General features: G+C 46.3%; 1 protein-coding gene and 1 pseudogene across 1 annotated transcript in view; one reads left to right on the top strand and one right to left on the bottom strand.

The window, feature by feature from the left end:
* The window catches only part of ZFP90 (ZFP90 zinc finger protein), a 110,021-nt gene that overhangs the window by 88,048 nt on the left and 600 nt on the right, over positions 1-21,373 (bottom strand). The window lies entirely within an intron of this gene.
* LOC105706723 (interferon-induced transmembrane protein 3-like) lies at positions 9,930-19,873 on the top strand (annotated as a pseudogene).

Raw genomic sequence — 21,373 nt, 5'->3', positions numbered from 1 at the left:
AGCTTCCATGGGTAGCAGGAGAGGGGCTGGTCTATCACCAGGATCAAGGCTGATCACGCCTTGATCTTGGGGGAGTCCACCCAACTGTGGGGCAATAACACCACTGTCATTCCTGCCTTGTTTGTGGAATGCATGACAACTCACTCCCTGAAGACTCCCAACATTGCTGAGGAACAGGATAAGGCAGAGGTGAGATGCTGAGCCACACTTGGCTCTGAAGGAACTGAGCCTCCAGGGCTCGCCCTTCAGGTTGGGACTGTTGGACAAGACGATCCTTATGTAATCTGCAGAGAACCATTTAATTCTCGAATGAGGAAGCCAATGCTGTGTGCAAGGTGCTCCTCTCAGACTGCTGAACCTAGATTCCAATCTTTACCATGCTGACCTGATTGAAGTCTCTGTGGCCTGTGGTCACCATCAATCTGGTTGAAGCCCCCAGAGGCTGATGACCTTACTAAGCCAAATCTGGAGCTCTCTGCCTTCTAGAAACCAGGCCAGAATCCTGCATGGCCACCAAGTCTGGGCTTTCTGAGGCCAACACTTGACTCAACATGATGGAGTTCATTTCTGTTGCATTCAAGCACCATGAGGACCTTCAGTGGTGATGGTTCCTATATATTTGTGTAAACCAAAGTATAGACAAGGCTGCACAAGCAATCCTTCTTTGATGCTGGTCCTACCAACCTCTATGATCTGCCCTCACTCCTTTGGATTTTCCTTAATAGCATTAGCCTTACTAAAGAAAAGTTTGATTCAAAAATCCAACCACATGGGCTGGGTCGAAGGTAGTGTGTTATCTCAGTTGATTGCTCACAGTCAGTTATAGGCTGAACTCCTTGTTCTACTCTTTCCCCCTTCTTGCCACTGCACTTAACTAGTCTTAAAAAAAAATACAACCACAAAATGGACATATGTGTTGGGTTATGTAACACTTATATGACAAAGGAATAAGTCACTTGATGAATATGTGTCCTGGGTGTTCCTTTAAATAACACACTCATCAAGCCAGGCACCGTGGCTCACACCTGTAATCCCAGAACTTTGGGAGGCCGAGGCAGGTGTATCACCTGAGGTCAAGAGTTCAAGACCAGCCTGGCCAATATGGTGAAACTTCATCTCTACTAAAAATACAAAAATTAGCTGGTTATGGTAGCTGCACCGTAATCCCAGCTACTCAGGAGGCTGAGGCAGGAAAATCACTTGAACCTGGGAGGCGGAGTTTGCAGTTGGGTGACAGAGCAAGATTCCATCTCAAAAAATAATAAATAAATAAATCACACACTCTGTCATGGGCATTCACAAAATAATCTGGTTTGTGGAAACTGCCTGCGGGGGGATTTTCAAGTGTGCCTGGGACGTGAGGTGATGCTTCTAGCAAGAGCCATCCTCTCTTCTGGGCCCTGCTAGGGCTCCATTTCCTCAGGAAGTTCCCCTGACTTTGAAAGGGGCCAAGCTGTGTGTGGCAGAGAGTGTGCACTTCCTCTCTAGGCCATTATTGGTGCCCCGCTGACCTCCATTGACTCCACAGATCTTGCCCTGCTCTCTAGCCTGGCACAGTGGCTCTGTAGACTTTGAGCTCACCACCCATGCTCCCAGGCACTCCTAACCAAGCTCAGCCCCTCAAATGGTGGGAAAGGCCTGGTGTTTAGATCTCTCATCCACTAGACACCAGGTGACACCCCTTGGCCAAGTAACCTGGAAAATCCTGCTGAATTTTAATTGAAACCATGTGCCCAGAATGGCCACCCCAGTAAGCAAGACAAAATGAAGTGGCCTTTCCCCAGAATGAGCACCTACATAGGGCACAGCACATTGCCACAGCACGTTTCCCCAGTACCAATGCACTTGCATCTTAACAGAATAGCTCTCATGACCACTGCACATGGGAACAAAGGATGTGAATGAGCAGGGCACTAAGGCCAACTGCAGAGTCAGATGGAGGAAGACGTAGGCTTCTGAGACCTAAGACCTATCTTTGGAGCCCTGAGGCAAGCTGTGCATTTCCATACTGGTGTGTGCATCTAAGTGGCACTGGGTGGAGGGGATCAAGGCTCTGACCCTGAGACCACCCACCTCCTTAATGAGAGCTCAGGCCCCTATTCAAATAGTTATGGGCTGCCCCTATGTGCTGACACTATGGACTCAGTGGTAAACAAGCCCCTCACCTCAAGTTCTCACAGCATCATCTCTGTGGCATCAGCCCTGAGATATCATGAAGCAAGAACAGGGCTGGCCAGATTGGGTGCCAAAAGTAGCCCAGGTAGAACTGTGAAACTCCATCTCTTAGTGAAGGAAAAGAGAACTCAGGAGAGGACAGGGCAGGTCCAGACATTCCTAACTGAAGCTTCTGAGACCTTGGCCAAAACCAAACAGGGACATGTGTGTGAATTCTGGCTGGGATCAGAAAGCAGCCAAGGCTGGCCAAGCTTCAAGAGGGCCTGAACAAAGTTGGAGGCCACATCAGAGCTTCTTCTAAAAGGGCAGCTCCATAGCAGCCTGGGGCCAGAGGTGCAGCAGCCTGGGCTGGGAGCAAAGGCTGGGCTTGCAGGGAAAGAGCAAGAAGTGCATGAGTGAATGAAGAGGTTCAGAAGGTGGCCTGAGAGGTGGCAGAGGAGGAGTCACTCCAGTGGGCATGGAGGTGACAGCAAAGGATGTGGCCATGCTGTGCATCACAGCCCAGGGGGCAGACTCTAGTCAGGACTGTGGCTCCACAGCTACCTTCCCACAAGTCCCCATCTGAGATTCCTGGAAGCCAGAGCCTCTCAGCTGCTCCAGCTGGCCTCTGGTTTCTGCTTTTCACTCATGACCTCCCTCCAAGCCACCATTCGCAGACTTCAGCCTTCTTTGCTGTGTCATCTGTGTCCAGGCTGTGGACCCCACATCAGGGTTGGGCTTCCTTGGTTTGGTTCTGGGGTAGCCCCATGTCCAGCTGCCTTTCCCATCTTCTGGCTATTGGGGTCCTACCTGACCCAGCTCTGGCCCCACCCCACATTCACCTGCCAAATTTGGTATGGGGTTTGCTGGTAATGCCTGACAAGACTTTCTATGATCCCAGTTTTAAAATTATTATTATCGAGAAAGAGTCTCGCTCTGTCACCCAGGCTGGAGTGCAGTGGCGTGATCTCGGCTTACTGGAACCCCTGCCTCCCCAGTTTAAATGATTCTCCTGCCACAGTCTCCCAAGTAGCTGAGACTACAGGCACACACCACCATGCCCAGCTAATTTTTATATTTTTAGTAGAGACAGGGTTTTGCTATGTTGCCCAGACTGGTCTCAAACTCCCGAGGTCAAGTGATCCACCCACCTCAGTCTCCCAAAGTGCTGGGATTACAGGCATAAGCCACTGCGCCTGGCCCTATTATTATTATTTGAGATAGGGCCTTGCTCTGTGTGCTCATAGCTTGCTACAGGCTCGATCTCCTGGGCTCAAGCAATCCTCCAACCTCAGCTTCCCTAAGTGCTAGGATTACAGGTGAGAACCACTGCTCTCATCCCTTGACCCCACTTGATGTGGGATGGTCCAGACAGGAACAAGGAGTATGTGGCTCTAGAGAAGAGGGCAAAGTGCAGGGAATCAGAAGGTTGACCTTTGGTAAAAAACCAGGGACCACTCAGAAGCTGGGTTGGGAGGGGCCCAGGTCTACTGGGCAGGCACAAGCCGGAAGCAGATTTGGCTCCAGATTCAAGAGACAGAGTTCGGAAGGCAATCAAGACTGGGGCTGGGGACCTCCTGGAGACCCCAGGAGCTGAATGAGAGATGTTGAGAGTGGCTAAGCTGAGCTTGGGGCCAGGAATCTGAGAGACTGCAGGGAACTAGGCAAGTGGCTGGGGACAATTGTCAAATTTGGCATATTCCTCAGGTGGGCTCACTGTCTTCCTGTCCCTCGGCACCTCAGAAATGCTGCTGATCCCTGAAGGGTCAGGGCCAAGCAAGCCAGAGAAATGGGAGAGGCCAGCAGGGGGAAGAGCCATAGTGACTGTGGGAGCTTGCCTTGCAGCCCTGGCTGGACGGGATCATCCTCAGGGCATGTCGGCCCTAGGGTCTTCAAAAAGTCTCTTACCTCCTACAGGCCACAAAGACACAGTTAGTAAGCCTTGTTCTGAGGAATTTTAGGTGAACTACTTCCACCTATTCATCCCAAATCCGGACCAAAGTTAGGGTGAAATATAAGACACATACTCAAGATCCCAAGATCTCAAATATCAATGAATTAATTCAGTTTGGAAAACATGTAATCAATTCCTAAGGAGAATGTGACTCCAAGCCTCCTAACAAATGAGAATGATGCCAAGATACCAACACCCAGCAGTTCTACGAGTGGCGTCTACAACCATTTGCAGCTGCATGGCCCATGCTGACTGGAGCAAAGGCCGCCAGAAGCCCAGTGCTGGAGCCAGACTCTGCCACAGTCTGCTGTGGGGTCCTAGGCAGATCACTCTGCCCCTGGCCTTGGGTTCCTGATCAGCAGGACACTCACAGCTCTTGTCAGGCTGTATGGGGGAGCCTTACCCGCTAAACATGGCTCACTCCCCTAGGGCTGAGCTCTGGGGAGAGGCTGTCAAGGCCATGTATCTTCTTTCACCAGAGAAACTGAACTTCCCCTAAAGCTCTGTGGCTGGGGGAGCCTCAGCCATCACAGAGCACACAGGGACTGCCTCCGAAAGCAGCCAATTCTTTCCACGTGACCCTGAGTGACCAAAGACAGCCGAAAGAAGAAGAGAGAAAGGAGAACCAGACTAGAGGCATACACGCCCCCAGAAAACATGCAGCTTCCTGCCCCAGACCGCAGGGCTCAGCAGCACTCGATCCCCTGCTGTTCTTGAGAGGGACAGAATGGTGTAAGCTGGACGGGCCCTGCAGCTTCTCCACTTTGTGGCATTGGCCAAGTGACTATCCTGCCCTGCACCTCAGCTTCCCCACCTACCAAGTAGCACGGTTGTGAAGATCAAATGAGAATGTGTATTAAACAAAGGTCACTTAACACACACCTCATGAGTGTTACTTCCCTCCCACTTCCCTTCTGACCACACCATCACCCCACCTCCAAGCAGAGCCAGCAACCGCCCTGTATCAGAACACAAATAGTCTGCCTCCCCAGGCTGTCAGATGAAATGGTTAAGGACTGACTGTAAAAATGAGTAGCTGCATTTCCAATAACAAAAACGTGGGTGTTCCTTGCTGCTTCCTTTACAATCTATTATTTTTTCTGGCAAATGCTACTACTAACTGCACAGAACGCAGCATTTTGGAAAGTTTTAGTGGCCAGGAATAGCAAAAAAAAAAAAAACACCATGTCAGCCCCAATTACTTTAAAAGAAGAAAAGAAAAAGAAAACAAAACTGAAACCAAATTTATTTTTAGTAATGCTGTTCTTCGGGCAAATATTGATTTTAAAACAGCAAGAATATTTACATACACACACAACAGGATTTCTCTTACAAAATCTTTAGCTGCTGAATCTCAGGAAATCCTGGAGTTATTTTCAAATTTTCCATTCTGACACAAAGCCAATTTCAGTTCACTTTAAGAAGAGAGTACCTTCTACTCATATGAAACAATATGAAATTGATTTTTCTATTCTCAATAATATTTGTGAGAAACTAGTCTTATAGTCTTAAAAACAAATCTGTTTGGAAATATTTCAAAAGTGTTTTACACTATTTCTTAATATGACATTATTATTTTGACTGGAGTATAGTTTCATTAGTCAAAAATCACCTTTACTTTTACTGGTGATTATCACGTTCACTTCATATTTCACTGCATTAGACAAGGAGCCACACACTGGATCAGCCAAACAGAGCTTTAGCTAGTTTAGTCTCTAGTGGGATTTTTGTACTTTTCCATCAAATCGTTTTAAACATTATTTTGGTACCCGAAACCTTAGAGACATGACTGTAACTGTCACGAACAAAAATATTATTACATTACAGAAACATAGAGAAGAATTAGGTTAAGTGGCTGAGGCCATTGAGGAGAAAGGGACAAGCACAAACTCCAAATAGACACAAACAATAATTTGGGGATCTTTTTGCAGAAACTATGACACCTATGCCAGTGAAACTCAATACACATGCACCAGGGTCTCCAACAAATCCAGGCTATGACAGGTGAGGGGGTCTTGGGCACTGGGTCTGAGGAGTGAATCAGGCAGCTGCACAGGGCCCCGAGCTTGAAGTTAATGCTCTGCAGTCACCATCTCGAAATCCTTAATAATTCTATCTTTGAGTTTGTGTTTTCTAAGTGACAGCTGATGGGACAACACCTAGCAACCTGGGAGCAAAGAAAAGGAAGAAGGTATCTGAATTGAGGCAGGTGGGACTTGTGCCTTTTCCTTTGGTTAGAACGCTGGGGACTATGTTGTGTGCCTGCAGAATGTGCAGCCTTTAGTGAGCAACTTGGCATTAACTAGTAAGATTCAAGATGCACGCAGAGCCTGGAGAAATCCCTGCATGTGTGCATGAGGAGACCAGCATGAGAGTGTTACAGCAGCAGTATGGGAAACACCTCAAAATGAAACAATCTTAATATTCATCAAGGGAATGGAGATGGGAGTATATCCATGCAGCAGGAAACCATAGACCTGTGAAGACAAATCAAGCAGAGCTACATGTGTCAACATGGAGGACTCTAGAATGTAATATGGAGCAGCCCTGCAGGCACACAGCCTTTACAGGCCACAGCTCTATGTCCTCCAAGTTGGCTGAGTCTTGGAGCAGGGAATGGCTTGGCCTCCTATAGGGTAATGTGGGAATCAATTACAAGACCTGCCTACATCCGATCCACCAAGGGTCCAACACCTGAGATTCCACCATTAGAAATTTGTTACCCTGGGTCAAGGCTAAGTGCTCTGTAGGCAATCAGAGAGACCAGTGGTTTCATTCTGCAGAGCTCTGCTGAGCAGCTACGGGTCACACTTATACCTCCTCCCACTAAAATGCTCCTGGAAGGAAGCTGATGGGCAGGAAGGCTGAGCAGCAGGATCAGGCCTAAATTGGAAGCACAATAATATTTAAGGATGGGTCCAATGACGAGAGGTCAGAGGAGGCAGCTGGAAAGCATCAGGAAACAGAAATGCCAATGAAATTACAAGAATTTTAAGAAGGAGTTGCAGAAACTGGTCAAATATCGGGAGGTAGGTCAATTCAGGTAAGATCAAAAATATGTCATTTAATCATCTGACAAAAAGTCACTGGTAACCTTAGTGGGGACAGTTTGAGTAGACTGATGGGGGTGGAATCCATACTTGGTGGGAAGTAAAAGAAGCTGAGGAAGGCCGGGCGCGGTGGCTCAAGCCTGTAATCCCAGCACTTTGGGAGGCCGAGGCGGGTGGATCACGAGGTCAAGAGATCGAGACCATCCTGGTCGACATGGTGAAACCCCGTCTCTACTAATACAAAAAATTAGCTGGGCACGGTGGCGCGTGCCTGTAATCCCAGCTACTCAGGAGGCTGAGGCAGGAGAATTGCCTGAACCCAGGAGGCGGAGGTTGCGGTGAGCCAAGATCGCGCCATTGCACTCCAGCCTGGGTATCAAGAGCGAAACTCCGTCTAAAAAAAAAAAAAAAAAAAAAAAAAAAAAAAAAAAAAAAAAAAAAGAAGCTGAGGAAATAGAGGCACAAAATTCAGGCTCCTTTCAAGAAGGGCAGGGTGGGAGCTCTGAGGGGAGACAGGGTGGAGGTTTTCTAGAATGAGAAAGAATTATGCTTGTGGGGTGCAGGAAAGGAACCACACAAGGGAAGAATCAGAGAAAGAGGAGTAATTTACTGAACTGGATCCTGGAGGAGGCAAGAGAAGGTGGGAGAGGGAGCTTGGTCTTGGAAATACCACATGGATGCTGTTAGAAGCAAAGAAGAGAAGAGCAGTGAGCCTGGTGTGCTTCACTCTCCCAGGAAGGGAGATGTTAAGCTCACTGGAGACAGAGATAGGGGCAGGGTGGACAATGTGAGGAGAGTTGGACACAGCCATCATGGGGGGATGGACTTAGAGTCTGAGCAGGTGTAAATAAAAGGACCAGCAAAGAGCTGGCTGAGTTGGAAACCATGTCTCTTTACTGGTGCTAATTTTCTTATGTCCCAGTAGAACTCGACAGCCCTGAAGCCCTCCAGAGAAGCTGGAAGGCTCAATTATTCCTGACTGGGGTAGGCAGGGAAGGTACAGCTGGTCATGGGGCTTATGGCCACTGAGAGCTCTGGTTAGACAACGGCAGCTCTGGGGACAGTTGGGGTTGACAAACAAAAGAGACTTTGCCAGTTTTCTTTTCTAACAGAGACCATAATCTGTTATAACTTTAAAAAGTTAAATCGAAAAATAGAAAAAATGTTAAATAGAAAAGCAATTAGAATGGCTGGAGTTGATGTTTTCAACACTGAAGTAGCAGTCTGTACCCCACCTTGCTCTGAGTCACTGACCAGGGTCAAGTGCCTTCTATGGGCACATGGCCTTGCCAACCCTCAGCTCTTGGCCCCGGGTCTACCCTACAAATCCAGAGGTCAGTCATAGGGGGATGAGATTCTTATCTTTACTTCCACCCCAGTCCTTGTAGGCAACTGCTGCTGCAGGTGCTTAAGAAGAAAAGTTTACAAGTTCCTCAAATGTGGCATTTGGGTTAACCTGTTGACCTATTGAAAAATTGACTGGATGGAAAACCATTATGTCCAGCTACTGCTTTTTTTTTTTTTTTTTTTTTTGAGACAGAGTCTGGCTCTATCACCCGGGCTGGAGTGCAATGATGCGATCTTGGCTCACTGCAGCCTCTGCCTTCTGGGTTCAAGCAATTCTCCTGCTATCTCAGCGTCCAGAGTGGCTGGGATTACAGGCGCCCACCACCATACCTGGCTAATTTTGTATTTTTAGTAGAGATGGGGTTTCACCACGTTGGCCAGGCTGGTCTAGAACACCTGACCTCAGGTGATCCACCCACCTCAGCCTCCCAAAGTGCTGGGATTACAGGCGTGAACCACTGTGCCTGGGCTTGCCAGTGCTTTCTGAATAGGGAACATGCTGCTGGACACTGCAGCAGTTTTCTAACCATGGTAAACACCTCTAAGAAATTTTTTCAGTTTTTCAGAATTTTATTTATAGGTCTATTTTTAGTTTTATAACTTTTAAGTCATTTTTAGCCAATTATTTCTGCTTGGCACTGTTTATACTTATAAAAATAATTATTTAAATATCCAATGATAGAATCTGTTCATAGTTCCCTTTTTTACTTATTAGAAAAGCAGAATTTTGACCAGGTACGGTGCCTCATACCTACAATCCCAGCACTTTGGAAGCCGAAGGCAGGAGGATCACTTGAAGCCAGGAGTTTGAGACAAGCCTGGGCAACAGAGTGAAATCACATCTCTACAGAATATTTTAAAATTAGCCAGGCATGGTGGTGCATACCTGTAGTCCCAGCTACTCAGGAGGCTGAAGTGAGAGAATCGCTTGAGCCCAGGAAGTTGAAGCTGTAGTGAGCCATGCTCATGCCACTGCACTCCAGCCTGGGTGACTGACAGTGAGACCCTGTCTCTAAAAAAAAAGGAAAGGAAAGAAATGTATATTCATAACAGAAAAATTAAAAAGCAGAGAAGTGGCCGAGTGTGGTGAGTCACACCTGTAATCCCAGCACTTTGAGAGGCTGAGATGGGCAGATCACTTGTGGTCAGGAGCTCAAGATCAGCCTGGCCAACATGGTGAAACCCCATCTCTACTAAAAGAAATACAAAAATTAGCTGGGTGTGGTGGTGTGCATCTGTAATCCCAGCTACTAGGGAGGCTGAGGCAGGAGAGTCGCTTGAAGAGAATTGCTTGCAGTGAGCCAAGATCATGCCACTGCACTCCAGTCTGGGTGACAGAGCAAGACTCCATCTCAAAAGAAAAAGAAAAAAAAAAGCAGAGAAGCAAAAGGAGAAATGAAAGATGTGTTTATTATCTCTCGGAGATGGCCACGGTTAGTTAACACTGAGAAATACATCTTCTAGTTCCTTCTCTAAGCCTGTATATAAAGAGTCCACATCATATTTACTTTTTGCAACCATTTATAATTGCTTTAAGGAATCCAGCTCTGACAGGGCTCAAGTTCCCCCTACCCACTCATCTGCTCTGTGCCCTAAGAAAGGGGTGTTTGAAGCAAGAGTTGAGGTGCTGTGAGGATAGCATAATGAGGAGACAGACGTCGTGGGCTCCCTTTGAAAGGTGAAGTGGCCACATCTGCTTCAGGGACTGCAGCACTGTCACTGAATAACCATGCTACAACCACTCCTGGACATCTGTGAATAATCTGGAACCTTATAATTTGTGCTTTTGGAGAGTTTGACAAAGACATGATGGCTCCCTCAACCAGGGTCACTCAATTTATGGCTGAGTGGAGCTAGTGAAACTTGTACTTGGCCATAAACACACTAGGAGCAAAGTTTGAAAGATTAAACAAGTGAAAATATCAACAACCATTCTAAATGGTTGTTACCCTGTAATAACATGGTAAAGGCATCCCTTTCCTCATGGAGCATGCCAAGGTACACCCAGCAGTAACAGTGTGGGTGTCCAGCTTCCCCTGAAGATTCTGGGACAAGAACTGGACAAAGGTCAGTGAGAAAATCTAAACCAGCAGCTTTTCAGCCCACAGGGCTGCACCATGAGTGGGCAGCAGTGAGGCAGGACAGAACCAAGGTGGGTATAATTGTGGCACTGCAGATTGGGGTCAAATCAGCAGACATGTCTCAAGACCAGTGTACCGTAGGGTCCCACAGCCCGGAAAACACTGTTTGGAGACAAAAAAAGTCACATGCCCCTTATACAATGAGAAGTAAGGGTCTACTTGGACTTGGGAGGGACATTACACTTTATGCCTATATGCCTAGCTGCAAGGCCTCCTAGGGAAGAAGGGTTAGAAAGTCCTCCAGAAGCAAACTGGAAAGTTCTCCAGAAGCAAATTGGAGTGTGGGCCAGAAAAGGGCAAAGACAGAGGCCGTGGGAAAGCCAGGCCAGTGAGGGCATGCAAACTGCAGACAGGACCACAGATTTGGCCTCACAAGGTCCTGGGAAATGGACAGCTTGAGAATTTGAGGATAGGGATCTTAAGAGGTTTCAATAAGCTGTGGGTACTCCAGGAGAATATGGTCCATAAATGGGGAAGAAAGATGAGACTCGAGACTTGCAGAATGAGGATGATGCAGCCCCCACCTCTATCCACTCCTTACTCTACAGACGAAGAAATTCACTGCCCAAGGGATCCAGGGGAAAGGGGGCCAGGGAGCTCCAGGAAGAGGCATGGGTGGCAGTAGAAGGGAGAGAGGCTTCAGACTAAGATGGGGTAGGCACTTTAATGGTACGGTAGGGAGTAATGAAGTCACCTACTAAAGCTCTGGTTCTCAGGGTGGGAGCTGAGCTCATTGGCCCTGATTTGCTAGGCCAACTTGGTGGAGGTCTGCATGTGCCTAGGAGCTTAAGATGCACACCTGGGGTGGAGCTGGGATGACTTCATCATCCAGGCAGTGCTGGAGGCCAAGGCTCAAAGAGGACAGGCTGATTTCCTGACTTGTAAGGCAGAGAACAATCAGGGTAATCTCAGCCCCCATTCCAGTTTCACTTGAGGTTCCAGTCCACTGGCTTAGGCCCCAGGCTCTATGCAGGAAAATTCCTGCCTGAGATAGAGACAGGGCTCTGTCTTAGTCCCATTTTCTATTGCTATAACTGAATACCTGAAACTGGGTAACTTATAAAGAAAAGAATGTATTTCTTACAGTTCTGGAGGCTGGGAAGTCCAAGAACAGGAAGCCACATCTGGTAACCTTCTGGTGAGGGCCTTGTGATGTGTCATAACATGGCAGAAGGCATCACAGGGCAAGAGGGGTGCACTGAGAGCCAAACTGGCTTTTATAACATTAATCCATTAATCTGTTAACCCATTAATCCAGAGCCCTCATAACCCAGTCATCTCTTAAAGCCTCCACCTCTTAATATTGTTACATTGAAGATTAAGTTGCAATAGAGAGTTTTGGATGGGACAACCTACTCTTGCTCACCAGAGTTCATTCCTCTTCCTCTGCCTGCTTGACCCACTTGGGGAAGGAGGGATGCTCCAGACTCTCCAAGATACTGCCTTCCTGTGCCCACAGTTGAGTCCTAAGATCCTTGCCCTTTCAGCCTTCAATATAGAAGACAGACATGAGGAGTTTCTTTCATGCCCCTAGGACACAGAAGTGGGCCATATTCCCCATGCAGTCTCTAAGAAAATTGTGAGTAAACTGGTCTCGGGGTTACATGGTATATATGGAGAGCAGAGCCTCAGACAGACTAGGAAGGATTCTTATCTTGGTTCTATCCTACTCCAGACCTTAAGAAAGTCCCCTAATTTCTATAATTCTCCTATTTCTTGCTTATAAAATAAGGATCTTTGCAGGGTATAAAGATTAAACTGAGGCTATGTAGGTAAAACACCTGGCACATTACCTGGTATATAGGTGGTGCCCACTGAATATTAATTTATTTATCTCCCAGCCTAGTGGGCTCACTATGCCTCTTCAGACCTGCTAGGGCCTGAGCAAGAGCATCCCAGAAATGGGGGTGAACAACATTTATTCAATCAACATTTTCACAAAGTCTCTGTGCACTGAGCACTCTGGACATCAACTTCACTTAAAAGATTTTTCTTGAAAATAATTATTTTGATAGTAAGATGAATATTGTGAGCCAGATGTAATGTCTCACACCTGTAATCCAAGCACTTTGGGAGGCCAAGGCAGGCGGATCACTGAGGTCAAGAGTTCAAGACCAGCCAAGCCAACATTGTGAAAACCCATCTCTACTAAAAATACAAAAATTAGCCAGGCATGGTGGCACACACCTATAATCCCAGCTACTTGGGAGGCTGAGGCAGGAGAATCACTTGAACCCAGGAGGTGGAGTTTGCTTAAACCTGGGAAGCCGAGGTTGCAGTAAGCTGAGATTGTACCACTGCACTCCAGCCTGGAAGATAGAATGAGATTCTGTCTCCAAAAAAAAAAAAAGAAAGACTATGTTCCTCTTGCCTAGCTGTTTCCTAATAATTTTACATTTTGAATTCAAATTCAAAATTCAAAGCAGAAAGTCACAGAATGTCTTTCTGTAGAACAGGAGGCTAGAAATCCAATAATTCATGCATATTGCTCTTTATCAGGCTGAATCAAATTCAGATTTATACTTAGGGTTACACGATCAGATGAAATTGCTTTAGAGGCAGAGCTATTTATTCAATGTACTTTACATATTGTTAAGGCTACCTTCTTATGAATCAAAATCATACAAAAATTAGAAAAACTGCTAGTAAGATAAAGGGAAACAAAATTCAAAGCCAAGAACTTGGGAGAGCACATTATGCCCCCCAAACAACTTAATAACCCAAGGAAGTAGCACCAGATGTGGGACTGTACTGTTAACTCATTCAACAAGTAGTTCAATGTTTACTATGCCCTAGGCACTGGGAACTCAGCAGTAAACAAAATTAGCAAAACTTTCTACTCTCAGGAAGCTTGCATTCTAGCCCAAGGAGGAAACAGAATATTCCCATTCAGTAATATAATTCTTAGTGTAGAAGTAGTGCTGTTTCTGCTGTTTTGTTTTCTTGCCATTTTCCTTGGGGAAAGGAAACTTTCTACCAATTCCCTTCAAAAGTTTATGGTCAGGTTTACGATTCCTTGCCATGCCCCTGCCTGGATAACAGAACCTTGGGAGTCAAACAAAGAATTGGAGAGCTACCTGTAGTGATTCTTCCAAGGACTCAGCTGTACAAAATGGTTTAGAAGTTCCTAAAGGAAGAAGTTGAAGTACCCCCAGGAACAAATGGGGTAGAGAACTAAGCCAGAAGAATGGGAGACCAGGAGCTGCCATGATGGGCTAAGCAGAAACAGGAGTGAGACTGACAGGGAGAAGCAAATTTTAGTTTCATGTGAGGAAAAGCATTTCAAAAACTAGAGCCTCCCCACGGTGGAATGGGCTGATGGAAGAGCAGTTCTCAGTCTCTGGGGGTGGATAAACAGACATTTAATGGCTATATGACCTTGGACTAGTCCTGTAACCCTCTGGGCATCAGTTTCCTTGGCTGTGAAATGGGGAATTCTGTGTTTTTTTTGTTTTGTTTTTTGTTTTTTTTTGAGATGGAGTTTTGCTCTTGTTGCCAGGCTGGAGTGCAATGACGTGATCTCGGCTCACCACAACCTCTGTCTCCCGGGTTCAAGCAATTCTCCTGCCTCAGTCTCCCAAGTAGCTGAGATTATAGGCATGTGCCACCATGCCCTGCTAATTTTGTATTTTTAGTAGAGAGGGGGTTTCTCCATGTTGATCAGGCTGGTCTTGAACTCGCAACTTTAAGTGATCTGCCCACCTCGGCCTCCCAAAGTGCTAGAATTACAGGCATGAGCCATCCTGCCCGGCCGGGAATTCTTATGTAATGGTACCTAGTTCACAGTGTTGTGGCTAAGATTAAATAATAGAAAGTACATAAACTGTTGGAGCACTGCCTGACACAAAGTAACTTAGGCACCGACAGGCTATCTAGATCAGATGATGCTTAAGAATGTATACTCTCTGTTGTTTTTGTAATGGGTTTTATTTTAATTGGTATCAAAACAATATTATAGTCATATTTGCCAAGAAAAAATTAAAATCTGTAGTTGCGATCTTAACATAACAAAAACCAATCAGTCACAAAGACTAAACAGAACCTACAGTTCCCTATGAGGATCCCTCTGAATGATGCTACCATATTTCTGAAATGACTGTGGTCCAGCCCCAATACATGACCCTCTGCTGCTTTGGACACATGTGATCTCTGGCCTCCCTGCAGGTGTGCCAGGGTACTGGGCAAAGGCAGGTATCTGGCCATACCAGTGTGCAGTGTACACTGGGATCAGGGAATATCCTAAGGCAAGAATATCCCCCAGCCCAAACACACACTCCCCAGCAGTTTGTTTCCTTTTTAACCTGAAAGCAATACTCTGGTTTTTCCCCTAATTTATTTCAACCTGCTTGTAATAAGGTTACTTATTGCAAGTAACTCTCTTGACCAAGTAACAGTGCCGGCCTCAGCCCACAGCACTGATGGACCCAGGTGTCAGCCTGAGGGCAGCAAAGAATTGAATCCCAACTCACCCACAATGGCTTCTGGGTTCCAGGGGCAGAAGGCATATCCAAGCAGGTGTCCTCTTCCACCCTCTGTGAGAACGCCCTACAGGCAGCTGCAAATCCCCAGGTGACCTGCTTACATCCTAGCCCCACTTCCCGGCCCTGACTGTTGGTAATGGTCCAAGGGTCAGAGAGGCAGGCATCCAATCTGCTTGTGTGAGCAGCAAGCCCTCTGGCCTCTGCCATCCCCACATCAAGCTCGTGTGGCTCTGCTCACACCTGCTTTAGGATCAATGACCAACCTTTAACTGTCAAGCCGATGTCCAGTCCCAAAGTTCTTTCTATCCCACCCTCCATCAGCCAGCTCTCCGGGCTTGCTGAGAATATCAGAATTCTCAGCAAGTATCTGAATTCTCAGCAAGTATGAAGCTCAGGCCTATCCCTCCCAGTGCCCTCACCCCCACTACTTAAGAATGAAAATCTCAAACAATATCTTCTACTCATGTGGTGCTTAGCACTTTTCAATGCACTTTTCATATCCTGTATATATTGGTTAGGATTTTTAGTTGCAAGCAAAAATACCTTTGGCTGCCATGCACAGCAAAAGAATTTATTTAAAAGGTAGTGAATAGAAAAAAAAAGGAGAAAAAGATAGCGAGTAGCTCATAAAGTCTCTAGTAGGCTACGCTAACCAGGCTTGGAATCACACAGTCAGGAACAATGCCCAAAGCCCCACAATGCCCAAAGCCCCTGGTCGAAGAAGACATTATTGTGACCACCAAGGCTGGAATACTGTCCCCCCGACCCACACCATAGACAAGCCCATGCTGGATGCTACCCATAAAACTGTTGTCACTGGTAACTGAGATCATACCCATCGAATCACTAAAAGGGTTGCTAAGCAGGCCCTGCCCCTTTGCTGTCTTTTGCTTCCGATTCAAAATTGATGAAGGGAGCCAATAGCAGGTATGGTTCATCAGGCCAGAGAAGCCTGAGCCTCAGGCCAGTGCCCATGCCATAGGTGCAAAGGAATATGGCTCTACCTCATGACACATGGAATTCCTCAAGCACAGAAAGGAGGCTCAGATGTCAGGCAACCAAAATGAGTGACACATGTCTAAACCTGCATCTCACAGTCAATTATGACACCTACACGTGAAGCTGTCAGGATGACTCTTATTTCCTTTTCAGATAGCAGGAGGGGGACCAGGGCAGCGTCTCTACAAGCCAGTTGAAATAAATTAGGGAAAAAACCAAAGTCTTGCTTTCAGGTTAAAAAAAAACAACAAACTGCAGGCATGTAGGATAAGAGAAACTACGTTTGGCTGCAAGTCACATCAAGATTTCAGAATCTCAGCTTACCATAAGCTTCACATGAACCCAGCTGGAGAGGCTGCTGACTTGGCCACTGTGAAGTCTTATGGCTGGGACAGGGTCCTGGCCTCTGGGCCTGCTAGACTTCACCTGAGGTTGAACATTCTAGTCTGGCTACATATTTCCTGAGATAGGCAGTCATGGTGGAGGAGGTTCCGTAACACTTGGTGTGTGGCCCTTGCTGCTCCTGAGGGCAGAACCGGGTCACATGAAAGCCACAGGGGGTAGGCCAGGCACAGTGGTTCATGCCTGTAATGCCAGCATTTTGGGAGGCTGAGGCAGGTGGGTCACCTGAGGTCAGGAGTTTAAGACAGACTGGCCAACATGGTGAAACTCCATCTCTACAAAAAAATATAAAAATTAGCCAGGCGAGGTGGTACACATCTGTAATCTCAGCTACTTGGGAGGCTGAGGCAGGAAAATCACTTGAACCCAGGAGGCAGAGGTTGCAGTGAGTAGAGATTGCGCCATTGCACTCCAGCCTGGGCGACAGAGTGAGACTCTGTCTCAAGAAAAAAAAAAAAAAAAAAGAAGAAGGAAGAAAAGAAAGCCACAGGGGTAAAGTGCTAGCTCAACACCTGAAGTCGGGGCAAAAACTGGACAAGCTGTCCCATGAGGTGTCAAGGTCATTACCAGGGGTGTGTAAGCAGAGGCCAGAAAGTTGAACTAGATGAATGCAGGCCCTTCTGACTCTAAGATACTATGATAAGCTTCCGCTGTGTGCTAAACATTGGGCACGATCTACAAGGAAGGACACTGGCCTTCCAAGAGCCTCCCAGCTACCTACCGAACTGATGACCAAAAAAAAAGAAAAAAAAGAAAAGAAAAAGGTACATCCTTACTAGACATTAATTACCCATCAAAATAAAAGGAAGGATCATTTTATACTCTAAATTAGGAAAAACGGAAAGTAACGCCCAATGTTGGTTAGGCTGCAATAAAGCTGAAACATTCATTCATACTGGTGTTTAGGTAAAATGGGTACCACCCTTTTTAAAAGCAATGTGGGGTGTGGTGGCTCATGCCTGTAATCCCAGCACTTTGAGAGGTCAAGGCGGGAGGATCACTTGAGATCAGGAGTTCGAGAGCAGTCTGGCTAACATAGTGAAACTTGTCTCTACTGAAAATATAAAAGTTAGGTGGGCGTGGTGGTGGGTGCCTCTAATGCCAGCTTCTCGGGAGGCTGAGGCACAAGAATCACTTGAACCCAGGAGGTAGAGGTTGCAGTGAGCCAAGATAGTACCACTGCACTCCAGCCTGGACAACAAAGGGAGACTCTGTCTCAAAAAAAAAGATGTACTGGGGAGGATGTGCTGTTATTCTTACTCAAAGTGTTTTGCTGAGTACTTTTTATGTACCAGATACTATTCTACATGCTGTGAGTACTGCAGTGAACAAAGACAAAATCTCTACCCTGATGAACAGCTTATTATACTGGGTCACTGAAGAGTTGGGAGTGGATAGAGACAGACAATAAAAAAATAAGAGAATGTATATATCAGATGGTGATAAGTGCTATTGATAAAAAAAAAAAAAATCAGGCAAGGGTGATAGAGAGTGTCAAGAGACAAAAGGGTGCCATTTTATAGGATGGCCATGAGCATATTGGAGAAAGAGCTTCCAAGTGAAGAAAACAGCAAGTACAAAGGCACTCAGGCCAGAGTGTTTGGTGCAATCAAAGAAGATCAAGGTACTGGAGCAGAAAGAGTCTAGGGGAGGAGTCAGTGAGGCTACAGGAGTCAAATCCATGCCCTTTAGGCCACCATAAGGACTTGTTTGCTCTCAATGACACAGAAAAGCTGCTAAGAGCAGAGGTGTGACATGATCTGATTTGGGTTTTAAAAGAGTCACCCCTCTTGTAAGAATATTTTATGAAAGTTTAGGATAAAAAGGAAGAATTTTAAACATTGATCAGATTATCATAACATTCATGAATTGATTCCCAGAGTATATTCTGAGCTGCCCCCAACCCCACTTCAAGGGGCTGGAATAGTAGGCCTATTTCAAGATTACAAAGACATATCAACCATACAAAAATGTTTTAAAATAACATTTTTTCAATGATAGGGATCGCTCAAAGCAATTAACTGATTTTGTCCTTTTTTCTTTAGACATTATGGAGATTGTTTTTCTTAATTAACATTTGGATGCACGTTTCATATTCTATACCAAGTCTTGTAATTGCAAACTGAGCTCCTGCTTGGGAAATCCTAAAGTTGGCTGCTTATTTGACTTGTCTTAAATATCCCACGCACAGCACTTCAGCAACATCACTCACAATCCAGCATTATTGACAGGAGACCCTCGTGGGAAGTATAAATGTGCTGGCAAGATTATTTGAAAAACTAATAAAACCCTTGTAATCCCTTTCAAGGATGCAGAGAGGAAAATGGCTGCATTTCAAATTCATGGCATTTCAAAGGCATGAATTAAGCTCTAAGCTCTCTACATTTGGAAAAAAATAAATCAACACAAGTTCTCTAATTTATGTTCTAAACTGAGAAAACAAATCGTTGCTAAGAAATAAAATTTGCAAAAAATATTCAAATTTGTTTCTGAAACATATTTTCTAGTTGATATGCACATACTTAAATCTACAAACTATACCAAAATATAAATTACAGGAATCACTACTGTTGAACTTGGTTGATACAACTTCACCATGAAATCTGGAGTCACTTTTTGGTTTGGCTAAATTTATTCTGACATTCTGCCTTTCAGGTGTGTATAAAACTGATCATGTGTAGTTGATGTTGACACAAGACTTCTGTGAAAATATATGAGAGGCTAGGCACAGTGGCTCACCCCTATAATCCCAGCACTTTGGGAGGCCGAGGCAGGTGGATCACCTGAAGTCAGGAGTTCAAGACCAGCCTGGCCAGCGTGGTGCTTCCCTGTCTCTACTAAAAATACAAAAATTAGAGAAACCAAAACTAGTGGGGAAAGGGAGGGCCCACTGAGAACCATCCCAGCAATCCAACCACAGCTGGTTTTCCCTGGACACAATGAACCACACACTGTCCAAACCTACTTCACTCCTGCCAACACTGACTGTCCCGCCAGCTATGAGATGCTGAAGGGGGAGCATGAAGTAGATGTTCTGGGGGCACCCGCCATAACCTGGCTCCCCCGACATCTACCGTGATCCACATCCGCAATGAGACCTCCACGTCCGACCACGTCATCTGGTCCCTGTTCAACACCCTCTTCATGAACTTCTGCTGCCTGGGCTTCATAGCATTCGCCTACTCTGTCAAGTCTAGGGACAGGAAGATCGTTGGTGACCTGACCGGGGCCCAGGCCTATGTCTCCACCAACAAGTGCCTGAACATCTGGGCCCTGATTTTGGGCATCTTCATGACCATTCTGCTTATCATCATCCCAGTATTGATTTTGAAAGTCTATCAATAAGTCTATCGGTAGATCAAGAGGAATCATCCCAGCCAGGAGCTCTGCCCATGACCTGTTTCCCACATACTCCACCTTCCATTCCTTGCCCTGCCCCCGAGCTGAGTCCTGTATCAACCCTTTATCCTCATACACTTTACTACAATGGCTTTCAATAACATGCATGTATTCCTGGTTAAAAAAAACCACACACACACAAATTAGCCAGGTGTGGTGGTGCACCCTTGTAATCCCAGCTACTCGGGCGGCTGAGATGGGAGAATTGCTGGAACCTGAGAGGCAGAGGCTGCAGTGAGCCAAGATCGCGCCACTGCACTCCAGCCTGGGTGACAGAGTGAGACCCTATCTCAAAAAAAGAAAAAGCAAGCAAAGAAAATGTATGAGAAAGCTCATTGCCTCGCTTCCTCCTCACCCCACCTATCTTAGGCAAGAGAGCTTCTTCTTAGCACCCCAATATCTTGGTTTGTGTGACTCTCATGTCAGAGGGCTCTGTATGCCATCCCTCCTCCTTGCCATCATTGAACATGCCACTTGCTGTACATTGGCATGGAGCTACCAGGGATCCTGTCTCCTTCAAACCAGCCATCTTTCCAGGAGACTTGCCAACAACCCATATAACAAACTTGCCATTTAACTCCATGATTTTCTCTGTCCACTACAGCTACCCTGCCCCCTCACCCCTGCCCAGAGCTCCTCCATCTCCTGACCAGCATTGCCTGCTCTCCCTGCTCTTCCCTGCCATCCACAGCATCTGTCCTCTCACTCCACCAGGAACCTCACTACCCCCATCTGCCCTCTCCATCCAGGCCTCACCTTCGTCTTGGTGGACCACCATTTGCACCTCTATTTTCAGTATCTCCAAAATCCTTCCTCTCTTGTTTCCCTTGTCCAGCAAAGCCCAGCCTGGACCAGCCTCCCCAAGCCTATCTCAGGGTTGACAAGATGCTGGAGAAAGCCCATAACCACTTGGTTTAGTGCTCTCACATCCATGGTCTCAAACTTCAGCAGGCCCCACCACTGTCCTGCAGCCTCTGTGGATTGCCGTTAGCCTTCCCTCCTGTTCCCCAGGAGCCATCTTGAATCTTTTCTTCTTTCTCCAAGTTTCATACCCCACCCCACCTCCTCACACTGAGCACATATCTTTGCTTCCAGCATCAGAGAAGTAGTAATGGCCATGGAATGTGAACTCCCTCAATTTCCAAGCCCACCTCTTAACCACCTACCTACATATTTATTATTGTTAAATGTCCCAATTGCTCCCAGCTCAAAACAAAATTGTTCCTCAACCTACATTCCTTCTGGTTTTCTCTTTCCTCCCCTTCAAAAGCAATCCATTTCCCCAGTTGTCTAACATCTCCCATTCACTGAGACTTCTGTCCCTGCTACTCCCCTGCACCCACTCTTTCCAAGGTCACCAGTGACCATTTTGTTGCTAAATTTGGATTTGCTTTTTTAGACCTTCGCTTATCTGAAGGTACCATGTCACCCTACTTCCTCCCTGTG

The sequence above is a fragment of the Aotus nancymaae genome, unplaced genomic scaffold (assembly GCF_030222135.1).
Source record: "Aotus nancymaae isolate 86718 unplaced genomic scaffold, 86718_ANA_hifiasm-v0.15.2.pri h1tg000030l, whole genome shotgun sequence".
Classification (NCBI taxonomy): domain Eukaryota; kingdom Metazoa; phylum Chordata; class Mammalia; order Primates; family Aotidae; genus Aotus; species Aotus nancymaae.
Note: the sequence above shows the minus strand (reverse complement) of the source record. Positions and strands in the feature narration are given on the sequence as shown.